The sequence below is a fragment of the Trachypithecus francoisi genome, unplaced genomic scaffold, assembly GCF_009764315.1.
Source record: "Trachypithecus francoisi isolate TF-2019V2 unplaced genomic scaffold, Tfra_2.0 Lachesis_group4, whole genome shotgun sequence".
Lineage (NCBI taxonomy): Eukaryota > Metazoa > Chordata > Mammalia > Primates > Cercopithecidae > Trachypithecus > Trachypithecus francoisi.
In genome coordinates, this window is record NW_022681469.1 from 34,821,770 (window position 1) to 34,841,659 (window position 19,890).

The window sequence follows — 19,890 nt, forward strand, 5'->3', positions numbered from 1 at the left end:
CCATATCATTCTGCCCCTGGCCCCTCCCAAATCTCATGTCCTTTTCACATTTCCAAATCAATAATGCCTTCTCAGCAGTTCCCCAAAGTCTTAACTCACTCCATCATTAACTCAAAAGTCTAAGTCCAAACTCTCATCTGAGACAAGTCAAGTCCCTTCTGTCTATGAGTCTGTAAAGTCAAAAGCAAGTTAGTTACTTCCAAGATACAGTGGGGGTACAGGCAATGGGTAAATGTTTCCATTACAAATGGTAGAAATTGGCCCCAAAAAAGGGGGTCACAGGCCCCACAGAAGTCTGAAATCCTGCTGGGTAGTCATTAAATCTTAAAGCTTCAAAATTTCCTTTGACTCCATGTCTCACATCCAGGGCACACTGAGTAGGCTTCCACAGCCTTGGGCAGCTCTGTCCCTGTGGCTTAGCAGGGTATACACACAGCAGCTGCTTCGGTGTGCTGAAGTTGAGTGCCTGTGGCTTTTCCAGGCGCACGGTGAAAGTTGTTGTTGGATCTACAATTCTGAGGTCTGGAAGATGGTGGCCCTCTTCTCACAGCTCCATTAGGCAGTGCCCCAGTGGGGACTTTGTGTGGGGATTCTGACCCCACATTTCCCTTCCACGGTGTCCTAGCAGAGGTTCTACAAGGGGGCTCCGCCCCTGCAGCAGACTTCTTTCTGGATATCAGGACATTTCCATACATCCTCTGAAATCTAGGCAGAAGTTTCCCAAAGCTCAACTACTGTCTTCTGCATACCTGCAGACCCAACACCATGTGGAAGCCACTGAGGCTTGGGGTCTGCAGTCTTCAAAGCAATGACCTGAACTGTACATTGGTCCCTTTTAGCCAAGGCTGGAGCTGAAGTAGCTAGGATGCAGGGCACCAAGTCCCTAAGCTGCACAGAGCAGTGAGACTGTGGGCCCAGTCCATGAAACTATTTTTCTCTCTTAGGCCTCTAAGTCTGTGATGGAAGGGGCTGCCTTAAAGATCTCTGATATTCCCTAGAGACATTTTCCCCATTATCTTGGCTATTACCATTTGACTCCTCATTGCTTGTGCAAATTTCTGCAACCAGCTTGAATTTCTCCCCAGAATATAGGTTTTTCTTTTTGACCACATAGTCAAGCTGAAAATTTTCCAAACTTTCATGATCTGCTTGCTTTTAAACTTAAGTTCCAATTTTAAACCATCTCTCTCAAGTTCAAAATTCAACAGCTAGGATAGGAGCAAAATGCCATCAGTCTCTTTGCTAAAGCATAGCAATAATGACCTTTGTTCCAGTTCCCAATAAGTTCCGTATCTCCATCTGAGACCACCTCAGCCTGGACTTCATTGTCCATATCATTATTAGCATTTTGGTCAAAGCCATTCAACAAGATTCTACAAAGTTCCAAACTTTCCCTCTTCTTCCTGTCTTCTTCTGAGCCCTCCAAACTATTCCAACCACTGAATGTTACCCAGTTTCAAAGTTGCTTCCACATTTTCAGGTTATCATTATAGCAGTGTCCCATAATCTTGGTACCAATTGTCTGTATTAATTCATTATTATACTGCTATAAAAATATTATCTGAGACTGACTAATTTATAAAGAAAGGAGGTTTAATTGAGTCACAGTTCCACATGGCTTGGGAGGCCTCAGGAAAATTACAGTCATGGCAGAAGGTGACTGGGAAGCAAGGCACGTTTTATATGGTGGCAGGAGAGAATGCAAAGGGGGAACTGCCACTTTTAAAATAATCAGATCTCATGAGAACTCCCACACTATTATGAGAAAGCATGGGGGAAACTGCCCTCATGATCCAGTCACCTCCCACTAAGTTCTTCCCTTGACATGTGGAGATTACAATTCGAGATAAAATTTGAAAGAGGAAACAGTCAAACCATATCAGAGACTTTAACACCCTACTGATAATATTAAATCATCAATACAGAAAATTAACAAATACACTTCAGGACCTGAACTTGGCTCTGGATCATGTGTACCTGATAGATATCTACAGAAACTTCCACACTAAAACAAAGAGCATACATTCTTCTTGTTGCCACATGGCATTTACTCTAAATTCGATCACAGAATCAGAAGTAAAACACTCCTTGGCAAATACAAAAGAACTGAAATAATAACAAACAGCCTCTTGAACCACAGCACCACCAAATTAGAACTCAAGATTAAGAAATTAACTCAAAATGTTAGAACTACATGGAAATTGAACAACCTGCTCCTAAATGACTTTTGGGTAAATAATGAAATTAAGGCAGAATCAAGTTCTTTGAAACTAATGAGAACAAAGAGGCAATGTACCAGAATATCTGGGACACAGCTAACATAGTATTAAGAGGAAAATTTATTACACTAAATGCCCATCGAAAAGCTAGAAATATCTCAAGTTAACAACCTAACATTACGACTAAAAGGACTAGAGAACAAAGAGCAAGAAAACCCCAAAGCTAGCAGAAGACAAGAAATAACCAAGATCAGAACTGAACTGAAGGAGATAGACACACAAACAGCCCTTCAAAAGTTCAATGAATCCAGGAGCTGGTTTTTGAAAAAATTAATAAAATAGACTGCTGGCTAGACTAATAAAAGAAGAAAAGAGAGAAGCTCCAAATAAACACAATCAGAAATAATAAGGGAGATATTACTATTGACCCTACAGAAATACAACCAACCATCAGATAATATTATAAACACTGCTATGTACATAAACTAGAAAATCTAGAAGAAATTGATAAATACCTGGACATATACACCCTCCCAAGACTGAATTAGGAAGAAATTGAATGCCGGAATAGACAAATGATGAGTACTAAAATTGAGGCAGTAAAATAGTCTACCAACCAAAAAAAGCCCAGGACCAGACAGATTCACAGCTGAATTCCATCAGAGGTACAAAGAAGAGCTGATAGCATTCCTACTGAAACTGTTCCAACAATTTCAGTAGAAGGGACTCCTCCCTAGCTCATTCTATGAGGCGAGCATCATCCTGATACTAAAACCTGGCAGAGATAGAACAAAAAAAGAAAACCTCAGGTTTCATCAATATCCTTGATGAATATCAATGCAAAAATCCTCAACAAAATACTGGCGAACCAAATCCAGCAACACATCAAAAGCTTATCCATTGCAATCAAGTAGGCTTCATCCCCAGAATGCCATGTTGGTTCAAAATATGCAAATCAACAAATGTGATTCATCACATAAACAGAACTAAAGACAAAAACCGCATGATTATCTCAATAGATACAGAAAAGACCTTTGATAAGATTCAACATCCCTTAATGTTAAGAATTCTCAATGAACTAGGTATTGAAGGGACATACCTCAAAATAATGAGCCATATATGACAAACCCACAGCCAATATCATACTGAATGGGCAAAAGCTGGAAACATTCTCCTTGAAAACCAGCACAAGGCAAGGATGTCCTCTCTCACCACTCCTATTCAAAATAGTATTGGAAGTTCTGGCCAAGGAAATTATGCAAGAGAAAGAAATAAAGGGTATTCAATTAGGAAGTGAGGAAGTAGAATTATCTTTGTTTGAAGATGACATAATCCTGTATCTAAAAAACCCCATCATCTCACCTCAAAAGCTTTTTAAGCTTATAAGCAACTTCAAAAAGTCTAAGGATACAAAATCAATATGTAAAAATCACCAGCATTTTCTTATACACCAATATCAGGCAAGCTGAGAGCCAAATCACAAATGTATTCCCATTCATGACTGCCACAAAAAGAATGAAATACCTAGGAACACGGGAAGTGAAATACTTATTCAAGGAGAACTATAAACCACTGCTAAAAGAAATCAGAAATGACACAAACAAGTGGAGAATCATTCCATGCTCATGGGTAGGAAGAATCACTATCATTAAAATGGCCATACTGCCCAAAGCGATGTATAGATTCAATGGTATTCCTTTCGAACTACCAATGACATTCTTCACAGAACTAGAAAAAAACTATTTTAAAACTCATATAGAACCAACATAGAGCACAAATGGCAAAGGCAATTCTAAGCAAAATGATTAAAGCTAGAGGCATCACACTACCTGATTTCAAACTATACTACAGGGCTAAAATAATCAAAACAGCATGGTATTCATGCAAGAACAGACAAACAGACCAATGGAGTTGAATAGAATACACAACCCAGAAATAAGACCACACACTTACAACCATCTGCTCTTTGACAAACCTGACAAAAACAAGTAACAGGGAAAGGATTCTCTATTTCATATATGGTGCTAGGAGAACTGGCTAGTCATATGGAGAAAATTGAAACTGGACCCCTTCCTTACACGATATACAAAAATCAACTCAAGATGCATTCAAGATTTAAATGTAAGACCCAAAACTGCATTCACGAGATAGGCACTGGCAAAGATTTCATGATAAAGATGCCAAAGGCAAGTGCAACAAAAGCAAAATTTGACAAATGAGATGTAATTAAACTAAAGAGCTTCTGAAGAGCAAAAGAAACTGTCAACAGAGTGAAAAGACAACCTATAGAATGGGAGAAAATTTTTGCAATCCATTCATCTGACAAAGGTCCAATGTCCAGAATCTACAAAGCAACTTAAACTAATTTTTTAAAGAAGACCTCATTAAAAAGTGGATAAAGGTGATGAACAGATACTTTTCAAAAGAAGACATATATGTGGCCAAAAAACATATGAAGAAAAAACTCAGCATCACTGATCATTAGAGAAATGCAAATCAAAACCACAATGAGATACCATCTTACACCAGTCAGAAAGACTTTTATTAAAAAGTCATAAATAACAGATGTTGGTTAGGTTGTGGAGAAAATGGAACACTTTTACACTTTTGGTGGAAGTGTAAATTAGTTCAATCAGTGTGGCAATTCCTCAAAGACCTAGAGATAGGAATATCATTCAACCCAGAAATCCCATTACTAGGTATATACCCAGAGGAATATAAACCATTCTATTACAAAGACACATGCATGTGTACGTTCATTGCAGCACTATTCACAATAGCAAAGGCATGGAATCAGCCTAGATCCCCATCAGTGATAGAATGGATAAAGACAATGTGATACATATATATCGTGGAATATTATATAGCTATAAAAAGGAATGAGATCATGTCTTTTTCAGGGACATGAATGGAGCTGGAGGCCATTATCCTTAGCCATTTAATGCAGGAACAGAAAACCAAATGCCACACATTCTCATTTATAAGTGGGAGCTAAATTATGAGAACACATGGATATATGGTGGGGAACAACACACACTGAGGCTATTGAAGAGTGGGGGGTGGGAGGGAGGAGGAAGAGGATCAGGAAGAATAGTTAGTGGATTCTGGGCTTAATACCTGAGTGATGGGATAATCTATGCAGCAAAGCACCATGGCACAGTTTTACCTGTGTAACAACCTTGCACATCCTGCACATGTACCCCCGAACTTAAAATAAAAGTTGGAAACAAAAAAATAGAAAGAGAAAGAAAATACATTCTAAGTCCTATATGTGTATACTTGACAGTATACATATATATATAAATATATACAATGAAAGGGGAAACATTCCAAATTATATGTATATGTGTATGTTATAGGTGTACACACATATTTTATACATAGTTATATACATGTGTGCATATCTGCATGTATATGTGTGTACAGATACATAGGTTTTCTGATGGGATAAATCTGTAATTAAATATTGTTAGAGAAAGAAACAGTCATTCGTTAACTAAAATTATAAAATTTATTAGCTTTATGACTATTTTGTATCTTTTTTATATTTACAAAGTAGATGTAAGCAATCTACTAACAAAAAAGACCATGGGATCCTCTGAAAATTGTACAGACTTTAGAATTAAACAAACTGGGTCATACTGCCTTCTTTAACATCTGTGAACCTGACCTTGACCATGTTACTTGACTTATTCCCTTTCCCTCTCTTTTTTTTTTCCTTCTCCTATCCTCTTTCTCTCTCATGTAAAATTCTTTGAAGAGAAAATGAGATAAGGTTTATGAAATGCCTAGCACACGGAAGGCACCAAATGTTTATAAAAATTATGTGTTCTCAAATTTTAATGTGTACAATAAACTGGAGATCCCATTATGCAGGGTTGTTTTTTTTTTCAGAAGATCTGAAATAAAGTCTGAGTTGTTGAATTAAAATATATATATATATGGGGGTGCTTTTTCCCTAGGACCCTTGATGAAGCTAGAAAAGGAGACGGAAAGACAAAGGCAAGGAAGCAAAACATAGAGTTTGACATTCCTTAATCAGAGGAAAAGGTAGGTGAATGATAGATGAAGCAAAGACAGAGATTACAGATTTATATCATAACATATCAGTAACTATATTGAACATAAAGATATGAAATGTCCCAAATTAAAACAAAGTATTTGTCATATTGATACAATAATAAAACTCAGCCTTACATTACTCATAAGAAGGTTGGCAAGGATATGAGTGATGGAAACTCTCCTACCCTGTAATAGGAGTGTAAAATTAAACAACCAATGCTGCAATATGGTTTGGTATTATGTTTTAAAACTGAATCTAAACCTGCAACGTGACGCAGCAATTCCCATTTCCTAGTATATGCCAACAAAAATGTGAGTATACACTTATTATTACAGCCAAACACTAGGGAAAAACAGACTATAATATTAGAAATCATTATCATGTGTACCTTGGAGATGGTTAAATGAGAATACTTTCTTCATGATGAATTATTGAGATGTATATTCATGGTGTTTTCTTTTCCTACGTATCTGTTATTCTTCAATGAAACAACTTCAGAAATAGAGCATAATGATTAAACTGATGGCTTTATCAAATAATGCAGAAATAAGGTCAAAATAGTATTGGTGAATCAGGGCCTATATTTTGAGTTGCCTGGTGGGAGTGGGGGTGGTGATCCTTATTTGTTTTATTTCATTTCTTTTGTTTCCACAACAGAGACTCTCTTGCCCAAATCAACATAACACATATGGACAAGAGTTAAATTGCATTAAAAGTGTGGAGGATGGCTCTGTGCAGCTATGCTTTGTTTGTTTAGAGCTACATGACCTTTGGAGGAATGAAGTGATGAGCTAGATCTCATTAGTAGTACACTAAAACCAAGAGAGCTAAAGAGGCTAGACAATTATTACCAATGAGTATACACCTGGTCAGTGATATTATACACATTGTGTCCGTCTAGCACATTGAAAAGCTACATACAAGGCTGGCCCCATGTTACAGGAACACCTGTAAAGCAAGCTTTGCAAGGAGAAATATTTTCACAGGAGCACTTAAAATGAGAACTCATGTATACTTAAATTTTGGCATGAATAACTAAATCACATACTTTAAAAAGTTAAATCGTTTTATTTTATTGAAAAAGTTACTTTTAACTATCTGTTTTAAAAAAACAGATCTTTTTCCTACAGAAATATTTTAGCTCCTCTTTTACAGAAATAGGCATGTCACTTTTATTTTAAATATGTATCTGTTCCCATAGCATTCCACAAAAAGCCACAGACTTACAGATGCTCTTAATAAACCTTAAATGGCTATTTCACTACTGAAAACCATTAAAATGTTCACTCCTTAAAACAGAAAACAGAAAAAAAAAAAAGCTGTGAAATCTGTGACCACTAATAAGGATCTCATCAACAGTCATTTCAGAGTTAGCACAAATCTTTGAGTTAAGAAGTTACATGTGCAGAGTGGCCCAATGTTTACCCAAAGTCAGAACTTCCTGGTCTTCTGCTTCTCATGTCACCCCAGTTAAGAAATGTACATTGGTTTTAAAACACTGTAGGTCATGGATTCAATTCTCTGGGTTTAAACTATTAATCAAATAGTTACTTCGGTCTTGGGAAAAACATTTAACTTTATGTCTTTGGATTCTTTCACCTTTAAAATAAAAAATATATATCTCAAAATTCATTGTAAAATGTAAATAAGAGAATTCATAAAAAGTGCTTAATACAGAGTCTGGCACTTAGTAAATGCTAAATAAAATGTTGACTGCTATTATGCTTTAATTATCTTATCTTTCTCTATGGATTATTATTTTGTGGCAGGTTCAGTTCACCAAAATTGGTGTTTTATTCTGCACTTGTAGATTAACAAAATCTTTGAATATTTTTCCTGAATTGGATAGTTCAACTTATCAGCTAAGATACATATCAGTTGTTTGGCTGATAAGCAAATCAATATTTCCATAAACTGCACATTCTGATAAAATGAGCACTGTGTTACAGAGTTTGCCTTCATTTATTCATTATTAATAAATTATTACCATAAATGACAAGGAATTTAGGAATAAAAATAACATCAATTATATTCCAAAGGATCTTGCAATCTAGAGGGAGAATCAAAATGCTGAACTGAATTAATGGGGGTTGTATGATGATTCAAACTGATTCAAAAACTATAAACAGTGTCTGATGAGTCTCCCATTTTATGGCTGAAGAAAGAGAATCTAAAAGTAAAACACATTATTTACAAAAACCCTCTCGATCCTTCTGTAAAATCCAGGTCCCTCTGCTTCTGATTGCCAAAACTCTCCTCCTGACTTGTTTTTTTGGTTTTTGCAACTACCTCAAGCCTACATCCTACTTTGGAGCTATGGTGTAGACAGCATTTGCTACTTTTGCTTATGCGGCATCTATTTCTCTTACTTTCTGGCAATGGATTCCATTATAATGTAAAAGTAGAAACGTAAATTGCCTAAAAATGTAGTCAGAAAAGGAAGCCAACTAAAGTGACTCAGTTTCCAAAGTATAATTGGAACTTCTATATTAATTATTTTTTATGTTAATAGAATATTTTACTGTGGTAAAGTATACATAATATGTACTACCTTAATCACTTAAGTGCACAGTTTTGTGGCAAGAAGTATGTTTACATTGTTGTGCAACCATTACCACTTAGTAACTTTTTTATCTTCACCAGTGAGAACTCTGTACCCATTAAACAGTAGTTTCCCATTCCTTCCCTTTCCCTCAAGCATTCTACATTCTGCATTCTGTCTCTATGAATTTGATTACTCTAGGTACCTGATATAACTGGAGTATTACAGTAAGTGTCCTTTTGTGACTGGCTTATTTTACTTAGGATGTCTTCAAGGTTCACCCACGTTGTAAGCATCTGTCATAATTTACTTACTTTTAAAGATTGAATATTGTATATACATCACATTTTGTTCCACTGTATACACATTACATTTTGTTTTTCCATTCATCTGTCAATGAACACTTGGGCTGCTTTCACATTTCGGTTATTGTGGATAATGCTGCAATGAACCTTGGTCTACAAATATCTGTTTGAATCTCTGCTTGTATTTATTTTGAGCATACAGCGAGAGGTAGAATTGCTAGATAATGTAGTAATTACCAATCCATTTTCCACAGTGACTGTATCATTTTATATTATCCCCAGCAATGTGCAAAGGTTCCAATTTCTCCCCATCCTCACCAACACTTGTTTTTTCTTCTTTTTTTTACAATAACCATCCTAACGGGTATCAAATAAAATATTTTCAGCGAAGGCAGAGAGACAGTATAATTTTTACATCAGATATGTAGATATAGAATATATATGCATGATGACATAAATATAACAAAAATCAGTAAACCTACTTACTACTTTATATTACATGCTAATGTTTTGACATGTTTATGATTTATGTTTGGTTGCTACTGTTATTTTATAGATTTGATCTTATTTTTCATTAAAGTTATAAAATAGAGTCATAGTCCCTTTCTTATTTCATGGAATGCTAGAACAAGAAGGACCTTCAAATTGATCTCTTGCTAATCCAATATGCTCACCTTACAAATCTGTGTTTCTTAAATACCTGGGACAAGAAAAGACAGCAGCAAAAAGAGGCTTCTTAGTCTTCTCCTTGGGGCTTTTGCTGTTCACCATGACTGCCTCTGAACATTCGCAACACATAATGAAGTACAGATGGAGGTATGTAGGTTTGAGAATAAAGAAAACAAATCTAATTTTGTTCACACGTTACTTCACAAATATTTCTATTAACAGAAAGAAAAACTTAATGTGTAATGAGATCTTTACCTTCATGGAACACACAGGCATAAACCTGGCATTTGGAATGCCTGCAGCTGTGCAGAAGTTCAAGGAGGTAATGCACATCCAATTGGCTTGAAAGGTTTCTATTAAAATACTGACTGGACTCATCTATAAGGCTGTGGCTATAACAGAAGTAATAGTAAGATTCCTAAGATAAATGCCATTATAACACAGATTTTAGTTCATAAATTCCCAACTCTTTTTAAGACCACGCCCCAAAGGCTGTCCTTCATTTTCTCACTGAATTCACTGCAGTGACACTAAACCACCCTGTTCATCTATCACCTGTCTCACCACTGATGTGATAAATCTCCACTTCCCTTCTGAGACTTTGACACATGGTGGTCCTCCCTCTTCTGCAATTATAATGTTCTCTGGGCCTCTTATGATTAGAATTTCTGATTATGCCAAATCTAAATCTATGCAGCAAAACCCACATAACAACATACTAACTGCTTTTAACCTCATTATAAATGGGACCTGCTTTAAGAAATGACTTTAAATGGGCCTCATCTTGGAAAGGTAATGCCACATTCTTTTGATGTTGACAACACACTGTTCCCTTTCCAGACCAGATAATGCCCATTTATGTTAAAAAGTTGTTTTAACCCCAGAAAGGCAGCCTTGTCTTTGAAATGCTGTTTGCCTTGAAATCGAAAAGGCTTCATAAAGCTTCCCTAGGGTTATTCTATATGTGTCTTGATTCAGAAATACTAAATATGGTGATTATAGCAATCCAGATTCAAAATTTAGAGATTGAGTAAAAATGTGGTTTTCTACAGGGAAATAATGTCAACTTGAAATATAAGTTATTTGTTTCTTATATTTTATGAGAAAAACAAAGGTTACCTTGGTCTTGAGGACCTAAGGACACATGCTGGTAACAAGGCAGATAAAAGAATAGAGGAGAATGGGATGTTTGGCCTCAAAATGATAATAGTTTCCCCCAAGTACTATCAGTTTTTATTTATTTGAATTTTTTAATATAATTTGTTTGTATGACTGCTGTCTGCTCTATTACATTTTTTAACAGAAATATTTCCCCTTAACTAACGCAAATATCCTAGAGAAAAAAACAAATGATAATGCTAGTGTGCATCGTGCCAGAGTTCTACAAGGTACATTTGTGACTCATGTTTAAACCAGCGTTAAGACTGAATATAGATACTCTAACTGACTTGATTGTAATCCATATTCAGAAGTACTTTTAAAGTATTACATTGCTAAATAAACGATAATTTTAAAAAGAAACATCTTTTAATTTCTTGAAGAGATCAAGTTGCTTTACTTAAACAAGGTGGTTTCTCTGCCCACAGGAAAAAGAGCCTGTTATTTGAAATGTATCTATTTTACAAGAAAGATCCTTTCCCTAGCCTTGAACCTGTAGTACTAACCAACCTTCAATTTCCTTGAAGATGAAGATTCTTAATATTTGAGAATAGTCCCTGACCTATCCTAATCAGAATATCTGAAGTAATCAATGCCAGATGAAGGAAAAAGACCAAAAAAAATCCCACTTTTTCTCAAGATCCCCAGATTTTAAGTACGTGTTAGGAGTGCTGTCATACACACAGGACACAGTCGATTCTAGAACAGTGCCTACAAAGTGTCTTTGCTAATCACAGAAAGGCTCTCACAGACCAGGTAAGCGAGAACCGCAAATATAGCTCTAGAACTACGGAGACCAAGCATGTTGTGAGACATTAGGATACGCAAGACAGTGACACATTCCCTGCTCTCACGGATCTTACAGTCTTGCAGTTTTGCATTAAGTTTGGAAGTCTAGGGCATTGGGATATATTTGTACCTGGAATCATAATCCTGGGTCAGAAATACCATTAAATCAATATCATGCCTCACATGCTAGTCTCATTGTAGCCATGGTGAATTGTAAATCATGTTTCTGAAGACACATATACTTGTACATCTCCATGCTTTTAAACATATTTTTATATAACATATTGCTTTTATCTCATCTTACCCACCTAATTATCCTTTAAGGCAAAGCTAATCATATGTTCAGCATTGTACAGAACCTCGTAATTGCTCAAACAGATTAAAGACTTAAGTGTAGGACTTAAAACTCCTGGAAAAAAAACATAAGGAAAGTTTCTTGACATTGGTCTGAGCAATGATTTTTCTTAATACGACCCCAGAAGCACAGGCAAAAAACCAAAAATAGACAAATAGGACTGCATCAAATTAAAAGCATCTGAATTGCAAAGGAAGGAATGAACAGAATGACGGACCAACCTATGGAATGGGGTAAAAGGTTTGCAAATCACACATGTGCTATGAAATTAATATTCAAAATAGAGAAATAACTCAAACAACTCAATAGCAAGAAAACAATTAACTCAATTAGAAAATGGCCAAAGGACCTGAATAGACATTTCTCAAAAGAAGACATACAAATAGCCAATAAATATTAATATATGAAAAAATGCCTACCATCACTAATTATGATGGAAATGCAAATCAAAACTACAATCAGGCTGGGTGCAGTGGCTCCCATTTGTATTCACAGCACTTTGGGAGGCCAAGGCGGGCACATCACCTGAGGTCAGGTTTTCGAGACTAGCCTGGCCAACACGGTCAAACCCCGTCTCTATTAAAATTACAAAAAAATTAGCCAGGAATGGTGGCATGTGCCTGTAGTCCCAGTTACTCAGGAGGCTGAGGCATGATAGTCGCTTGAACTTGGGAGGCGGAGGTTGCAGTGAGCCAAGGTTGCACCACTGCACTCCAGCCTGGGCAACAAAATGAGACTCAGCCTAAAAAGAAACAAAAAAGAAACTACAATCAAACTTCATCTCACAGGCTGGAAGCAGTGGCTCATTCTTTTAATCCCAGCACTTTGGAAAGCCAATGTGGGCAGATCACTTGAGGCTAGGAGTTCAAGACCAGCCTGGGCAATGCAGCAAAACCTTATCTCTACTAAACTTGCAAACATTAGCCAGGTATGCTGGTGCAGGCCTGTAATCCCAGCTACTCAGGAAGCTGAGGCATGAGAGTTGCTGGAGCCTGGAAGCTCGAGGTTACAGTGAGCCAAAATTGTGCCACTGCATTCCAGCCTGGGTGACAGAACAAGACTCTGTCTCAAAAAAACAAACCAAACAAAAATATCACCTCACACCTGTTGAATGGCTATGCCAACAAGACAAAAGACAAGTGTTGGCAAGGATGTGGAGAAAAGAGAACTCTTGCACACTCGTAGTGAAAGTATACATGAGTACAGCTATTATGAAAACAGTATGGACGTTCCCTCCAAAATTAAAAAGAGGACTACCATATGATCCAGTAATTCCATTTCTAGGTACATATCTAAAGGAAATGAAATCAGTATGTCAAATACTATCTGGACTCCCCATGTTTATTGCATCATTATTCACAATACCAAGATGTGGAATAATCCATATCCATCAATTAATTAATGGATGAAGAACACAATGGAATACTATTCAGCCTTAAAAAAAAAAAAGGAAATCCTGTCATCTGTGACAACATAGAAGATCCTGGAAGACATTATGTTAAGTGAAATAAACTAGGCACAGAGGGATGAATACTGCATGGACTCATGTATATGTGGAATCTAAAAGATTCAAACTCACAAGAGAAGTGGGTATAATGACGGTTGCCAGGGGATGGGGATGGGTAGGAAAGCAGGGAAAATGGGAATATGTTACTCAAAAGGTACAAAGTTTTAATTAGACAGGATGAATAAATCCTGGAGATCTATTGTACAGCACGGTGACTATAGCTAATAATGATGTATTGTATACTTGAAAATTGCTAAAAGAGTAGTTCTTAAATGTACTCACCACACACAAAAATATTCTGAGTGACGTGACAGACATGTTAATTACCTTGATTGTGGTAATCAATTTATAATGTATACATATATTATTGTATACATTGTATACAATGTATATAACACATTGTATACAATAAATATATATAATTTTGTTAATTATACCTTAAAGCTGGAAAGAGAGTAAAAATAATAAAAATTGTCACTCACCACTCAACATACAAACACTAAGCTCCATGAGAAAAGGAATCTTAATCGTCTTTTTTCCTTCCTAGCCAGTGCCTGCCACAATGCCTGATGCTGAGGAAGTAATCATTTTCTTTCTCCACTTTCTGTGGAAGCAAGGTCTGCTATTCATTCATGAAATCACATCAAGAACCTTGTAGAGGCTAGTTACCTTTAAGAAACACCGGGCTAGTGGGGAAGGTAGAAATGTAAGAAGCTAATTGTGATACTAGATGACAAATATTCATGGGAGAAAGGTGCTGAAAAATACTTAAAGAGGCAGAAATATGTGTAAGTTCTCAACCTAAGGAGGGGTGACTTTAACCTCTTGAGTGGTGGAATCAGTCGGTACTGACAATGAAAGCTAGATGCCTATTTGGCTTCTACTGACATTTTGTCAGCCTCCTTAACTGAGTCCTCTTCATAAATACTTCCTCCCATGTCATTCCTCTTCTCATACCCAGTGATCATCTCTTCTAACCACCCTGCATTCACCAGAGGAACTAAATTACCAAAACCAACACACTAAGGAGAAATTTATTCGTTAAAGAGATAGTCTTAGAAGAAATAAAAATTAAGTCAATGGGAAGTGTCTTCAGTATATATCCCATTGACTAGGGCAAAAGCAGAAAATGGGTAAAAGTGCATTCAAGGTCTAGGAAATGGTATATATGAAGACATGGAAGCATAATTGTTCTTAAATCTGTAGTAGGTCATTTATGATGGGTGAAACAGAACACAAAACGGAGTGTTAGAACACAAGGCCGGAAATACAAACAGATGATAGAACAGGTGTTTGGGTTTTATTTGGTTGCCAATGGGAACCATTATAAAGTTTAACTATGACAGTGAGGCAATCTGTGTTCTAAAAGAATGACTCTGGCAGTAGTGTGGAGGGTGGACTGGAAAGAGTATTTGCTGAAGGTAAGGAAAGAGTCTTGGGTTTTGCTGGAATTCATACAAAAAGTAATCCATTCCATATCCACTTTGTATATCCTGATATGTGGTAGGCATTTAATAAATATTTTAACCAAATAAGTAAACTAGAAGATGAAGTTGCTCCACCACAAATATCCATGCACTGCATTTATAGAGTTTAAACAACAACTTATAAGCTTAAAAGGTGGAAAGGGTTATTCTTTTATATAAAAGGAGACAGAAACTATGTTCTGTTTATTTTTCTTCTTTTATACAACCTCAATGCAGAAAGAACATTCAATTATTGTCCACAACCCTCTTCTTTGTCTACTTTGGATTCCCTGACCAACATCTCATCTGGCATTTAGAATTGCCTGTCATGTTCAGCATGGTGTCAAAATTTTTAGACAACCTTAAACTTCAAAGCTTCTGCTCATTTTCCTGAGGTTTCAATAAATACATGTTTGCCAAATACCATAAAATGTTCTCATTTATATACTATTGTGCTGCATTCCTCTGCAAAATGGAAATGAGGGCATTAACTAAATTAATATTGATTAAAATCCTGAGTATTATTTTTTACCAGGATATTATAAAGCACATGGATGAGCATATGTGATTAATTTTAATTGTTCTAAAGATAGTACCTAAATAAGATGTTTTAAACCAAAAGTTATGTTAAAATACCTTTGAACATGTTTACATGTTTTTCCTTAATATATAACACTGATTTCTACTCTGAATTTCCTATACTCTGCTGAGAAATTTGATAAATTGTGGCAAGATATATGTCATTAATGACTTAATCAAATAATCATAGAATATCAGATTCAAATCCAACTACATTTCCCATGTAGAAATCTCTCCTACCACTTCCCTGACAGGATCATCTGAACTCTGCTTAGAATAAAGAACTAAGAAATTCACTCCTTTGTGAGATTGCTGGATGTTGAACCCAGTGGTCTGCAGCACAGCTCAGAAGCCCAGTGTGCTCATTGCCATGTGAGGCAACACAGGTCAGCCTGCTACTTCTGTACTGTAGCTCTTCAGATATTCAAAGAAAGGGGCTATGTTCTCCCTCAGTCTGGAAGCTGCTTCAGGGGAGTATTTTATGGGAATATAGTGATTCCCAGAAGAATGAAAATGTGCCATCATGAAGAATGAATGACTTTTCGTTCTCTTCTTGGATGTTGGGGTAGAGGGAGTTAAAGATACCCCAAAGCACAAAAGGCTCGAATCCTGAGTGAGAAAAACAGAATATACCACTATGATAGAGATAGGGGGTTGGAAGCAAGTTAGTATAATGGAATATTCTCTGTCTCAGAAGAAGGGATAGAACATTCTATGAAATTCATTCTGCCCGTGACTCAACTGGCTGAGAAACACTTTTGAAATGGAAAACAGGGAACTCGCCAGGTTTCCAGTGCTCACTTGGTTGTGTTGTGCTGTGCCCGAAGTGTTGCTTCCTCTATGACCTGAATCAAGTGGTCTGCGTTATTCCAATGTCAGACCTGCCAGAGGGCAAACTGCCAAGTCAACAGTCTCCTTGGACGATAAATCTCGAGCTCTTCAGCAGAACCGCAAAGTAAACCTCCTGAGTTTGTGTTTCCATTTTAAAAATCAGATAATAGGCTTTCACTTGGGTTTTACATTTTCTAAATTCTAAAACATGCTTGATTTGCAATTTCTGAGACCTTTGAGAAACATGTTTTCCTGCCTAGTTTCACATATTACACTAATCAGCCTCCCTGGGCCAATGTAATTAGGAAAATTAGTTGGTACCTTTATTTCTTGGCCTCTTCCTCTAGAGTCGTTTTACTTTAAAGTTTATTGTGTTTGCTTCAGCATTAATATTTAAATAATAAATATGAAATTCCTAGGTGAATTCACTAAGACATGTCTACAAAGTATTTTTAAAAACCTATGATGAATGCAGTATACAGCACCATATGAGGAGACAGGCATCTAGAGTCAGCAAGCTGAACCAGGTCCGGTTATCAATAGAGTGACAAACAGACACAAAAGAAAAATGATTAAGCCATCTTAACACATCTAATAATTATCTTGCCAAATTTCTATTGTGCTAATAACTAACAATAATGTACTGTACATTTAAAAATTTGTTAAGAGGGTAGATATCATGGTATGTGTGTGTTTTTCTTTCCTTAAGTATAAATCAAAAGGCCAATGCTGATTTTCAGGATCCCTTCTTAATATGTCTTATAAGGCCCTCCAATATACTTCTGTCTCGCCTGTCTCACCTATTGCCACTCCACGTTGTGCTATAGTCAAATTAACCTCTCTGGTTCTTCAAATGTTCCTTATTCTCACAGCCTGGCTCCACTTTAAGATACCCACTTCACTAACTCTCCTCACCTGACTCCTAAGCTCATTTGCTATCTGTTACTCATCCTCCAGGTTTTAAGTTATATATCTTTTCTCCATTATGCTTCTTCTTGAATTCCTTTAGACCAGACTACCTATTTTTCCGACTTTTTCTCTTAAAACAATTCCAACATAATGGCAATAGCTCTGTACTACCCTTGCTGCTTGACTTGTCTGCCTCCCACCCATTCTAGACTGGAAGTTAAGAAGGTCTCTTTTCGGCCGGGCGCAGAGTCTCATGCCTTAATCCCAGCACTTTGTGAGGCCGAGGCGGGCAGATCACGAGGTCAGGAGATTGAGACCATCCTGGCTAACACGGTGAAAACCATCTCTACTAAAATATACAAAAAATTACTCAGGCGTGGTGGCGGGCGCCTGTAGTCCCAGGTACTCAAGAGGCTGAGGCAGGAAAATAGTCTGAACCCAGAAGGCGGAGCTTGCAGTGAGCCAAGATCGCGCCATTGCACTCCAGCTTGGGGGACAGAGTGAGACTCCGTCTCAAAAAAAAAAAAGAGAATGCCTCTTTTCATCTTTATACCCCAAGAAGAATGAATTGATAGCAGAATGGCAATGAAAAAACACCTGTCTATGCTTTAGAAAACACAAATACTCTTCAATATTTTATTGAGTTTCAGGATAGCTGTCTGTCATGAGAAATCACTTTTTTCCCTATGCAGGTATTAATTTATGTAGTGTCCTGTGCTCACATTTATTATTGAAATAGTTGAATCATGAAAAAAATAGCCATCTAATCACAATTTATAGAGGACCTATTAAATGCTTAAATCTGTGAATTAAAGAAGTTTTTCTGGCTCTAAGCCATTTAGAGTGTAGAACAGAAGTTGAATACTTGGAGCAATATTGCAATATCTTAAGGTTTACAAAACAGTGTAACAAGCTTAGTAGCAAAACATTAACTGTTTATCATAACATCATTCTTCCCCAATTCTAGCAACATATGTGTTTTCTGTTCCAATTGTAAGTTTTCTCACCTTTCGAGATCCTCCTCCTTCCTCTACTTTCTTTGGTGTACCTCATTGCTTAAATAGGCAGAAGTCTAGTTTTTGGATTTTTTTTTTCCTGCAAAGTAGGTTTTATGACTCACATAGAATATCCAGGAAGTACATGAACAAGGTTCAAGTAATTTTATAGGACATCTGATACTATTCTAATTTAAGAATATGAGCTAAAACTTTGCACTAGTCTATTTTCGCACTCTATAAAGATACTACCTGAGACTATGTAACTTATAAACAAAAAAGGTTTAATTGACTCACAGTTCCACATGGCTGGAGAGGCGTCAGGAAAGTTATGATCATGGTGAAGGTGAAGGGGAGCAAGGCACATCTTACATGGTGGCAGAAGAGAGAGTGTATAGGGGGAAATGCCACTTTTAACCCATCAGATCTCATGAGAACTCTCTATCACGAGAACAACATGGGGAAACCACCTCCATGATCCAGTCACCTCCCAACAGGCCCCTCCTCTGACACATGGGGATTACAATTAAGGATGAGATTTGGGTGGAGACACAGAGCCAAACCACATCAAACTTGAACTTTATTAATTATCAGAGTTGCAAGAGGAACTGGACAAGAGCTGTCCAATGAAAGATCTAAGGCATAATGCAGGAGAAGATGTTTTGTTAGTCCTAAATTACTATGAAAATTTAAACATAATATATTCCTTAATTCTTAAAAATATTCCCAAAGAGAATGATCTGTCCATGAATATCTCCCTATCATAGAAGAATGTGAGAATTTGAAATTGATTGAGTGAAGATAAGTAACAAATGGCAGTGTTAGGATGAAGGAAGGGGAAAGTATGTCAAGTAAGCAAGAGGTCAAGATGTTATAAGGATTCTCTATGTGAATATTAAATTTCATTAAGGATTATGACAAATAAAATTGAAGAGAGTACCAATGAGTCTGGAACTAATATCTTGATAGTACAAGACAGGTGGCCCAACCATCAGTGGTATAGCTAGGAGGAGAAGTGGATGGCTTAGTAAACGTATTTGTATTTTATTAGACCTAACAACTCATCTACATACATGTGAAAAATAATTCAGAGAAACACATCTATGAAGACAGTGTGTGGTCCATGTTTTGGGATTCATGCAATAATTTTGGTGGTCTACTCAATAACTAGCATGGCCTATTTCCAAAAAGTAGAGAATAACGATACTGTATCAGCTCAATTTGATATCCCAATTGAATTATGCATAGGAGATGACAGAAGGTGCCCCAAATTGTAGACCATTTGAATTGATCTTTGAATAAGATTTAAGTATATGTCTCTTCTTTCATAATTTTTAGATATTTTTCTAAAATCTGAGTTTAAAAGATCTTCTTGTTTTTTTCATTTAGTTAATGCTACTCTCTAGTTTTTCCTAACTGTAATTATTTTCGAGATTTTCAGAATTTCACTTTTTAAAAATTATGGTTCAATTTTTGGATGTTTCCATTCTGAAAATCACTCCA